Source organism: Balaenoptera ricei, chromosome 13 (genome assembly GCF_028023285.1).
Source record: "Balaenoptera ricei isolate mBalRic1 chromosome 13, mBalRic1.hap2, whole genome shotgun sequence".
Taxonomy (NCBI): Eukaryota; Metazoa; Chordata; class Mammalia; order Artiodactyla; family Balaenopteridae; genus Balaenoptera; species Balaenoptera ricei.
Window position 1 is genome coordinate 814,677 of NC_082651.1, and position 12,036 is coordinate 826,712.

A 12,036-nucleotide genomic window follows, 5' to 3' on the forward strand; every position below is an offset into this window, starting at 1 on the left:
AGCAGGGGCTACTCTTTGTTGCAGTGCATGGGCTTCTCATTGAGGTGACTTCTCTTGCGGAGCACGGGCTGTAGGTGCGCGGGCTCAGTAGTTGTGGCTCGCAGGCTCTAGAGCACAGGCTCAGTAGTTCTGGCTCATGGGCTTAGTTGCTCCGCAGCATGTGGGATCTTCCCGGACCAGGGCTCAAACCCATGCCCCTGCATTGACAAGTGGATTCTTAACCACTGCACCACCAGGGAAGTCCCTGGCCCTTTATTTTTAACCATACTAAATTAATTTTCTCTGCTTAAGGTTTTAAGTATTCCTGGTACAAAATACCTGATTCTCAAGGCTTTTTCAATGAGAATAATTTTTACACTTTCTTTTGGTCATATCTGGGAGGAAGTTTGATTTAGATGATGCTTTATTTTAAAATTTTATTTAACACCTTTTACAATTTGTCTACCACTGATTTGAAGATCACAGAAATAAGCAGCTCACGGTCTCAATGACAAAACCACAAGATTAAAAACTACCATTTTAAATACCTTTAAAACCAATCATGATTTAGTATGCTTACAATTTTTTATTATTACTTTTAGTAAATATGCATATTTTGTTCGAGTGTTCTTCCTGTCTTTGAAATTTTGTATTTGGCAGTTACACTTATTTGAAATTAACTCCTTTCTTTGTATTTCTCAAAAAGTCCGGAGGTTTCTTCATTGAGGATCTAGCTGAAGCAGTTTAGATACAATAGAACTCAAAGTTCCTTACACTGTGTGATTCGTTCCAGAACTAGTCATTGCAAAGGTGAGCTTTTGTGTGCTAATCTTAAAGTTGTCCAGAACTGTGTTTTGGTGGCCTCTTTTTCCTCATTTGTTTTGGTTAATTTAAATAATGCCACAGGAATGTACAGGCTCCCTTTTGGCTATCTGCAGGCTTTCCCTGTCAGAGGCAAATGAAGGTGTGTGGTTAGACTTTTACCAGCTTAGGGACGCTCTGAGCCCTGGGTTTTCTGGAGCACTGCCAGGTGTCTTTCCAAGGACAGGATACTTTTAGACCATGTGTTTGGAGCATCTGTTTCGAGAAACATGGTGACCATATTCTCTCAGGAGCCATGATTGACTACATTCTAGAATTTTCAGATTTCTTTCAGTCTGCTTTTTCTGACACTAGAAAAATTTAAATTATGGAATAACTAAATTGTTGGGGCAAATTTAAAAAAATGAACCGGGTATTGAGACTACAAAAGGAAGGTAGAGTCAAACAGAGCATGTGACAGATTTTTGAAATGCAGCCTTTGGGAGAAATGAAGCGGAGGAAAATGAACCTAGGTGTCAGAATTTCAGTCCCATTTCTTTGCGTTACAAGGGAAGATGCTTGGAGACGCAAGTAAGCGGAAGTGGCAGCTGTGCCATATGAACATGCAGGGCTGAGGCTGTGGAACCTCTGTTAGGGGAGAGGGATAAAGATACACCCTCTCAGCCGTGTTCCATTTAAGGCCATCCGGAATCTTTTCCTGTTGAAACAATCCTAAATACTCTGACATCTAGGCCTGAGACAACTGACAGATGGAGATGTAAGCATATGGCAGTTTGGTAGAGGTTGCGTGGTAATCATTTAGTTCACAAAGGATGCGTTTCAGAAATGCTTATTGCCAGAAGTAGAAATTATACAGGAGGAATAGGGTTGTTTTCTGGGATGTCAGACCTGAGTAAAACAACTGAAGTAAGTATTAAAATTATGACATATGCTGAAAAAATAAAATATGCATCGTGAGGCATAAGAAGGGGTTACGGTTGGGGGAAAGGAGAAGAGGCAGTTTCTGTTTGAGATGTGTGTGTGGGGAGGGACCAGGAGGACGGGCTGTTCCTGCAGGTTCTTGCCAGGTGTGATGGGGTCCCCGGCCCCGCCAAGCCAGTTTCAGGCAGCCTAGCGTCACACAACCACAGGGCTTACCAAAGATGAGGTGCAAGAACTGTGGGACGTCTTCTCTGGTCTCCTTTCACTCTCCTCTGAAGAGCCGGATCAAGGTTATCCTGCCCTCTATTCGGACCATGTTTATGGAGACAGTGAGGAGTCCTTTTGTTCTCATCAGACAGTGTGATTGATATGTGTAGAAAAAGGCCATAAGTAATGAAATGCTAGGTAGAGAGTATATTGATGGATACCATAAATGTTTTGTGAGTGGTCCGTACTCGTGTTTTCATGGACAGATGTAGTTGTGCACAGTGTTATTTTCGCTTAGTTCAGTGTATACTTTTTAACTGGACTATTACTTTGCGTTATTAATTAAGCCAGGATTGCTTGAATGATTTTCAAACATTAAAAGATGTCTTTGTTATCAAGGAGCTTTGTTTTAAGATGAGTTGTTAGCTGGGGCCGTCCTGTATGTGTCAGTGGGAAATTGTCCTCATCGGCAAATTGGTAGCTCGTGTGCTCAGTCTGCGGGGCAGTGACTCAGGGCTTCAGAAGCAAAGGCATTGAGTTGTCCCCACCAGGTCTCCTCTTGTGAAAGTATAGCTAGCTTAGGGAAAGTTAGTCAGAGGTCACTTTCCTAACCCCTGGTGAGAACTCGGGAACGGAGAAAGGAGTTTGATTAGCAGTGAAAACAGGTGGGCAGCTGATTTAGGCCCAGCCTGGGAGAAGAGACTGGCGCGCAGGGCAGCGTGGAGAGGGCTGCGGAGGAAGGTGGGAAATGCTGCATGCAAACGTGGCCTGTTTCAGTCTTTGTCTAGAGCAGTAATTACCATTTTTCATTATTGCCCTTTGTGGAGAAAAATGAAATTTAAGTCAAATTTAGTTCATTAATAACATTTAATTAGTCTTATTAAATTAATTGATCCAATTAATTAAGTTTTCCCTAATGAGAGGAATTTAGTACTAAAGAATAAATTTTTTCAGATAGGGTTGATTGAGCTTTGGAGGTCCACAAACCACTGATTTTTTTTTTTTTTTGGTCCCCCAAGAACCAATTTCTACCACCTTAGTGGTGGGGGGATACCCCCATTGAGAATGCATGATCTAGAGTTAGTTTTTCTAGGAATAGGGCAACAGGTGTACTTTGTCTGCTGCTGGATTTGAAAACTTAGTCTAAGACTGTAAATCGTCTGTACATTATGGGTTAAATAAGGCATTTGTGAACCTACTCAGGACCTTAACTGTAATGTTGTTTCTATGGAAACAGTATTCTAGATCCAAAAAGCTTACTAAAATGAACTTTTGGAAAATACAACCTATATGTGAGATGGTGATTTGTACTAGCTTTAAATTTATATAAAGAGTGAGGCCTTTTTGCCAAAACTCAATATTGAGCTTAGTATTAAAGGAAGAGATGGCCATGGATTAGCAGGGAAGTAATATTTTAGGCAGGAAGAAGATTCTTCATCTCAGACTCAGCGTATATACTCAATCTTAAAATATCACGAGATGCCTTTCAATTGTATTCGCCAATCATGAAAAAAATAGCTTTAAAATTTAATGCCTAGTTTTTAAAAACTAAAGGAAACTTTAACCATTATTTTCAACTTCTTTAGATGAATCTTTACTTTTTTAGTGGTCTGGTAATCTCTAAAGATCTTTGCAAACACTAAAGTATTCAAGGTATATTTTTGTATGGGACACCACTGGGGTAACTGAGTGCTCCCCATGCTAACATGCATTCACTGGGGCAAGTGCTTGACTTGCATTATCACATTTCTCCTCCCGACTCCGTGAGCCGAGTACTGTTATCTCCGTTTTGGGGGTTGAGGGTTAACTCTCTCAAAATTTGTTAACAGACTGTCTCTTGTTTTGCTCCTGCTGTGCTGGTGCCTCTTTGGCCCGGGCCCTGGCACATGGCTTTGGCAGTTGCTTAGTGCTCCCGACCTTTGTATCTCTTGCCACCATAAGCAGTTAGCTCCAGCAGCCCTCTTTTTTAAATTTATTTTTATTTTTTATTTATTTATTTTTGGTTGCATTGAGTCTTCGTTGCTGCGCGTGGGGTTTCTCTAGTTGCGGTGCACGGGCTTCTCATTGCAGTGACTTCTCTTGTTGCGGAGCACAGGCTCTAGGCGCACGGGCTTCAGTAGTTGCAGCTCGCAGGCTCTAGAGCGCAGGCTCAGTAGTTGTGGCGCACGGGCTTAGCTGCTTCGCGGCATGTGGGATCTTCCCGGACCAGGGCTCGAACTCGTGTCCCCTGCACTGGCAGGCGGATTCTTTTTTTTTTTTTAATTAATTAATTTATTTACTTTAGCTGTGTTGGGTCTTCATTTCTGCGCGAGGGCTTTCTCTAGTTGCGGCAAGCGGGGGTCACTCTTCATCGCGGTGTGCGGGCCTCTCTTGTTGCGGAGCACAGGCTCCAGACGCGCAGGCTCAGTAGTTGTGGCTCACGGGCCCAGTTGCTCCCCGGCATGTGGGATCTTCCCAGACCAGGGCTCGAACCCGTGTCCCCTGCACCGGCAGGCAGACTCTCAACCACTGCGCCACCAGGGAAGCCCGGCAGGCGGATTCTTAACCACTGCGCCACGAGGGAAGTCCCAGCAGCCTTCTTAAGCCATACATTTACACTGATGTCATGTTAACCCTTCTCTCTTGTGACCTCGGTCATTGAGACAATTTCTAGGGGCTCTCTGTTTTGGGAAAAGATAGGCTGCTTGTCATATAGTAACAGAGATTCTGTTGTGTGGAAAAGAATTATAATTTCCAGTTTCCACATGACTCTGAGAGCCAAAAGAACCTAATACTTAATTGTAATTTGAACAATTGGAGAGACTATTTTATTCTCATTGCATATTTTCTTTTTTATTGCTTCTCACAAATAATCATACATGTATCATCTAAATCATTTGGTTTGTCTTCAGATATTGTTTTTGTTAGCTACTGCTTTCCCATGTATTGATTACTTACTTTTACTTAAAAAATTTTGTTATATCCTTAAGAATTAACTTTTTTATTAAGCTATAATTCATGCACAGTGAAATTTACTTTTTTAGTACAAAGTTTCATGAGTTCTGATGAATACATACAGTCATGTAACCAGAGCCACAATGAAAAATAGAGAACTGTTCCAGCATCCTCCACCGCACATTCCTTGGTGCAAGAATTCTTTGCAGTCCTCCTCCTAGTGTCTATCACTGATCACTTTTCTGCCCCTATTGCTTTGCCTTTGCCAGAGCGTCATGCATATGGGATTCTCATAGCATTTGAGCTGGCTTCTTTAGCTAAGAGCAGTGCCTATGGATTGATTCATCCATCACGTTGCTCATATCCCTCTATTGCCAAGTGCTATTCTATTGTGTGGATGGTCCACAGTTTAGTTTGTTCATCCATTTTCCAGTTGAAGAACATTTGCGCTGTTTCCAGTTTTTAATAAAGTTACTACATACATACATTCACATACAGGTTTTTATTTGAATAATAGTTTTCATTGTACTGGGGTTGATATCTAGGAGTAGGATTGCTGAGTATAAGTGTGTGTTTTTGTTTTTTTTTTTGGCTGCGTTGGGTCTTCGTTGCTGTGCGTGGGCTTTCTCTAGTTGCGGCGAGCAGGGGCTACTCTTCATTGCGGTGCACGGGCTTCTCATTGTGGTGGCTTCTCTTGTTGCAGAGCGCAGGCTCTAGGTGTGCAGGCTCAGTAGTTGTGGCGCACAAGCTTAGTTGCTCCGTGGCATGTGGGATCTTCCTGGACCAGGGATCGAACCCCTGTCCCCTGCATTGGCAGGCGGATTCTTAACCACTGCGCCAGCAGGGAAGCCCGGTAAGTGTGTTTTAACCTTAGAAACTGCCAAACTGTTTCTCAAAATGTTTGTGCCAAAATTTGCATTCCCACTAACGATGGTTCTGCATCCTTGCCAGATAGTTTTTTTTAAAAGTCATTCTGATAGGTATGTAGTGATACCTTGTGTTTTAATTTACATTTGTCTAATGACTAAGGATATTGAGCCTCTTATGTGCTTATTTGCCATCCCTATATCTTTGGTGAAGCACCTGTTCCAATTTTTTCCCCGTTTTTTTAAATTGAGTTATTGTCTTTTGAGTTGTACAGGTTTTTAAAAATATATAGATATTTCTGACATAAGTTCTTCATGAGATAAATGATTTACAAATCTTTTATCCAAGTATGTGTCTTGTTTTTTCATTCTCTTAACAGTGTGTTTTGAACAGCAGAAGTTTTTTAGTTTATTAGGTTCAGTTTATCATTTTTCTCTTGTGGATCATGCTTTTGGTATTGTAGCTAGGAAATCTTTGCCTTCTTCAGACAGAAGCTCCTTGACTGGAGAGGAGGAGCCTCTGTGGGGGACGCAGGGCGGAGGGGACCGGTGGCGGGGGGCTGTGTGTGGAAGCTTCCTGTGGCTCATGGACACCTGGCAGCACAGAGCCCCGAGGGGAGGGGGTCGCCACTCCCCATCATTCGCTCTCATCCTGGAAAGTTCCAGGCTTTGACTCTCACGGGGCTGGCATACTGTATGCTCACCGCCTCTGTTGAGCCACCTCTGAAACGCCTCCTGCCGCAGGGCCTGATGGATCTCTAGCCAGTGACCCGTGTGATCGCGGCTGATTTCAGCCTCCCGCCTCCTCTCCTTCAGTGTCCTGCTCGCCACCCTCCTTTAGCCTCGCCTTCTAGTGGGGAGCACCTTGACCTTGTCGTCATCCGTAAGGGCACCCCTGAGATCTCAGTCTGACCACGCCTCCCCTCTTCCTGTTCACTCCACCAGGTGCTCCCGGTCCCACGGTTCTCTCATCCCGCCGCCTTTCCCTTCCCCTCACATCCTCCACGCCCTCTTGTCCCTTCGTGGCACGTCTCAGCCGCCTCTCTCGCTTCATCGTTCTCCCCCGGCAAACCCACGCCGCCTGCAGTCAAGCGGTGCCGGACTCCGCTCCTGCGTCCTCACAGCTGAATGCGATGGAGGAGCATCGTGCTGAGTGGTCTTCCTTCGTGTCGTGACCACTCGGCTCAAGAGGCCTTGATGCTGCCGACAGACTGTACCGCATGTTCCTCGTTCATTCACCGTCTCATCCTTCTAGGTCGAGGGTTGGTAAACATTTTCTTTAACGGGTCAAACAGTAAACATTTTTGGCTTTGCGAGCCATGTGGTCTTTGTGTACACTGTGTCCTGAAAGCAGCCGCACACGGTCGGTCAAGGAATGGGAGTGGTACTCGTTCTCTTCCAACGCTTTCTTCCAGGACTCCATACTTCTCCGGATTTCTTTCACCCTCTTTGACTGTTCCTTCTCAGTCAGTTGGACTGATTGCTCCCAGTGCCCCAAACTTGAAGAGTCCGAGTCCCCCCAGGGCTCAGTTCTGGGAGCCCTCTCTTTTCTAAGCACCTTCACTCCCAGGGTGACTCACCTCGTCCCACAGCGCTGAGGACTTGCCGTGTATGGGTGACATCAGAATTGTCACCTCCAGTCCGGGTATCTCTGCTCTGTCCACTCGACCACCCTGCTGCCTACTCAGGACCTTCACTTGAGTGTCCAGCAGGCATCTCCAGTTCCAAGGAGAGCCGCCTTCCCTAACCCCTCCTTCTGCAGTCTTCCCAGTTCCAGGAAGGGACGCTGCCTCCTCCCAGTCGTTCAAGCCCAGAACTTTGGAACCGTTCTCCGCATCGCTCCACATTCTACACTGAGCCTTCAGCAAGTTCCATTGGCTCTGCTGTCGAGGTGGATCCAGAATGTGCCCACATCTCACCTCTTCCACCACTAACAGACTGCCATGGGTTAATGCAGTAGCCTTGCACCTGTCTCCTTGCTTCTGCCTTGCCATGCTTCAGTGTCCTCTCAACACAGTAGCTGTAATGAATCTTTTACTACAAAGATAACTCACGTCCCTTTATGCTAAAAGCCCTTCAAAGCCAAGTTCTTCAGTACGCCATGGGAACCCTGTGAAGTCCGGCACCACTCTGCCTCTCCCTCCCTCTGCTGCTTCGCCTGCTGGCTGTTCCGGGGACCCAAGAGCGCACACAGCTGCCACATCTTTGCAGGTGTCCGTTCCCTGTGCCAGGGATGCTCTTCCTCCAGGCGCCCCTTCACCTGCTCTGCTCCCGGTGCCCCTTCCGCTCTTCGCTGAACTGCCGTCTTCCCTGCAACCACCCTGTTCAGAACGGTGCCCCTGACCGGGACCCCACGCCTCCTCCTCGTTTCCTATCCCCATCCCCCTCTGCTGCCTTATTGTTCTCTACTGCATTTATTATTCTCTGTTATCACGTCATAGCATGTGTTTCACTTCGATTTTTGCCTTTCTTCCCCTAACTGGAATGGAAGCTCCATAATGACTTAATTTTTTTTCTTCTTTTTTATTAAGTTATTCAGCCCCAAGGCCTCGGACAGTTCCTGGAATATAGGAGGCACTCAATTCATATCTGCTAAATAAATGCATTTTTATAGATATTTGAGGAAGACATATTCTTTTTTCTACATTAGTCTTTGTTAAATTCACATAAGGGATAATATTAATGGATATCAAGAAGAAAAGGAAATATTTATTCTCCTCCCTTTAGAATCAGACTCTATACATGCTTGCTCATATGTATAAATAATTTTTACTTGTAACCATGGTGTCAACAAAATCTTATATTCTTTTTTTGCCAGTTAATATCACATATAATTTCTCTTAATTTTCATAATTATTGCTTCTAATCTTCGTAAAAATATTCCGTTGCCAATATTTCAGTATAGACTCTTAGAATATGCAACTTTATCCTTCCTTTTGAAGATTTATCTTTTTCTGACTTACAAAAATGGGGTAATAACTTCTAAACTGTTACTAGTAGTATACTATTAACTATTATAGTATTAACTATGCTCTGTCTGAAAAGTAAACCTGACTGGCTTAGTGAGTTGGGCTGGATTTTTAGTGCTCGTATCAATGTGGAAGAGTACAAGTCTTATGGAATCAGGGGACACTTTTTAAAAGAAATGGGAACTACCACTGTATTTGTTTTTAATAACCCTGTAAAAATTACCCTAGATTTATTATACACTTGACTAAAGAGTCCGGTGATTAGGTGGAAGCTCCTTGAGGGATCCGGGGGCCCGTAGGAACCTTAAACGCAAATCTTCTTTCCTGCTAAGCACTGCGGCCTATCAGTTTACCTTTGTCTGAAAGGCGAGGAGGTGCTCCTGGCCTCACTGGGAGGCTGAGGGAACGTCCCGCCCTGCTGCCTTCTGCTGTCCTCCTCGCACTTCAACTGAAGCCGCCGTAGGTTACACTGCACTTACTGCAGCTTCCAGCCACGCCAGGGGTGCATTCATGCTTTTGCACACACTTACTCCTTTACATCCTTTTCTCCTTTGCTAGGAAAATTCCTATTTCTCCCTCAAGGCCCAGCTCAAGCCTTTTCTTGGCAGTGCCATCTCTAACCGTGCGGGGGTCATTTCACCACGAGCCACTCCTGTGCCCTGTCCATAGTTGTATGCATGTCTCCTACCTGTGCTCAAATTCAAACCGCAAAGATATGACTTATTCACCTTTGAGCCTCAAATGCCTGGGGTCCTGAAAATGTAGGTCTTTTAGTAAATACTGTGTATATTTGTGGAATAAACGAAAAGCAATGTATATTGATAGACTTCCCACTTATTCTTCAGTATTCTTTTCTTCCCCAAATGTTCCTTGTCAATTTTAAGTCCTTTAAATGAGTTCTTCTGCCTTCCCCTGTCCTAAGTAATTGACTTCTCAACTTTGATTGGCTTGTCACCTAGCCTGCCTGGGACATACTTCCTCTCCCTGGAATGCAAACCATCTACTTTTCATTTAAATAAGCCTTTCTGTATCAACTAGGTGTGGCTGTGTTGTGTCTTTCCTTAATCCACCTTGTCTGTACTTGCAGTTTCCCATGACTCATCCTTCATTCTCCATCACATCACATACTTTTCCTCATTGCTTGCTCACAGGTCATACATTCTGAGTTGAAAGCGATCTTAGAAGATCAGAGCAGGAACTGGCGCCACAGTTTGCCCGGGTCAGCAGCTGAATCCTTCCCGGGCAGCCCAGCCCATCTTGTTAGACAGCTTGAGACCTTCAGAAGTTTCTCTTTGCTGTGTCAGGTCAGCCTCTCTAGTTCATTCATGGGTCCTGCTTTTTCCCTTGGGAGATTCATCTCCATGAAACAGACTATAGATGTTTGAATATGCTTTGCTGTCCCCTGATGCTGCAACAGGCCAACAACATTAGGGAAAAGTACCTCACACAGAACTAGAAAGTAATTTTTAGAAGGCTTAAAAACTTCTGTATAAGACATGAAGCCATAAGAGAACTCGGAAAAAATTTAGATTCATGTTTTTAAAAAACTTGGAGTGTGGAAAGATTTTCTAAGCTTTACATTTAAGGAAGAACCCATAATAGAAAAGATTGATAGATTGAGCTCTATGGAAACCGAGAAGATCAGTGACAAATCCAGAAAAGACATTTGTAATACACATGACAAGCATGGAGTTACATCCAACAGCTCTCGTTAATAAGAAACAAAAAAGGAATACCCTAATCGGCAAATGGGAAAACGTGAACTGGTGATGAATGAAAATATACTATGTACTTTTTAGGCCAGTAACCTGAAAAAAAATGTTCAGAATACCAGAAATCAAATTAAGATTTCAGTTTTTGCCTAACAGATTGACACTTAAAAATTGTTAACACCTGTATTGATGATGACTATATAATGAAATGATACTTTATTTTTATACTGATTTTGGAAATGTAAGTAGTTTGGCAATATGTTCATACCTCTGACCAGTAATTACATTCTAGGGATTTCTTGTGAGAAAACTTATCAGATAGATGTACACAGTGATCAATGGTTGTACAGGTGTGTGTGGGGTCCTCAAGGAAGAGCCAGGAGTGTTAGAGATTGACTTGGGTGGGGGGCATGGGGTGGGGGAGGGTAACGCCCTGGAGGAGAAAGGGGAGGAAGCAGAATCCCCAGAGAGACCCTCAGAGGCCGTGCGGATCCGGCAGAGTCTGGGCCAGCCCAGTGCCTGCCAGGGCAGCGTGCGCGGGGCAGAAGAGCCCAGGTCCTGACACCGCACCGCGCTCAGGCCTCGGCTAGGCTTCCTGGGAAGGCGTGGTGGGGGTCCAGTCCTGCAGGCCCAGCTGCTGGAGGCCGTCAGCTCATTGCATCCTGTGTAGCCAGAGGGCAGTTCTTGTTGGAGGGACATCTGCGGGGCACACCGTTTGGCTGCCACGGAGGAGTGTTCATGGTAGTGTTATTAAAGTGACACAATTAGAAAGGGTGTTTTTTCCTGTAATAAACATAAAATACTCCTTTTCTAATTAAGTGGGGGAAAGTAATTTCAAAATAAGATTGCATTTGTATCTGAAGCAGCTACTGTAAGGGTTTTTTTTGAGCTTAAAATCCCTAACTCTTTTTCATATGAATTACTATCAAGAATTTTCCCATCTTGATGATCTTTTGAGGCTGCATATGAGACTTTGTAGTTACCCTTTAACTTTTATGTTTATTGGAGATGGTGGTAAAATTGAAGTGATATTTTGATGGAACTTGGCCTACCCTAAGCTGCCCTCGACCAAGACTGTCTTGGAGGGACAGGAGGCCCGCATGTTGCTTCTCGTGACAGTGCCCAGTCTTATTGATTCAATTGGATTGTTTCTTTTTTCCCCTGGTTGTAATTAGTATCCACTTCCAGAATCAACTTCTGTATAATTTGAATAAGGTAATTTTACTACTTGTTTTTAGGAAAATTTTAGATGAGTATATTAACTTTATTTTTAAAGTTTACTTAAGCTGAAGATTTAATAAAATGATTTAAATAATGCATCTGTGGACGCTTTCAAAGTATTGTTTTAAGCCAAAGAACGCGGATCTCTTGAATCCCGTAAAATAGGCCCAGATAACTATTTTGACCTCTCTGCTCTTCATTCTCTCTTACTTTTTTTTTTTCTGGCCTAAAGAACTCCAAGCAGTACCAGAGGACAATTTGAAAACTGTGGTTCTATTTCTTGGATTAGCTTTACAAAGATAAAAACTGTGAGAAAGTGAAGTTAAAATGAAGCTATTGTAACCCAAGTCATAATTCTGTTCCTCCAAAGCTCACTGTCGTACCTAGAGAGGTGATGAAGCATTA

General features: G+C 43.8%; 1 protein-coding gene across 2 annotated transcripts in view; it reads left to right on the plus strand.

Annotated features, from left to right (window-relative positions):
* The window catches only part of SEPTIN10 (septin 10), a 50,469-nt gene that overhangs the window by 4,562 nt on the left and 33,871 nt on the right, over nucleotides 1-12,036 (plus strand). Inside the window, exon 1 of one of the 2 annotated variants that reach the window (XM_059943625.1) lies at nucleotides 6,973-6,991. The exons of the other annotated variant lie outside the window; for it this stretch is intronic. The gene's annotated coding sequence lies outside the window, so the exon portion shown is untranslated. Of the gene's footprint in view, nucleotides 1-6,972; nucleotides 6,992-12,036 lie in introns of those variants that run through there. 2 annotated transcript variants of the gene reach the window in all.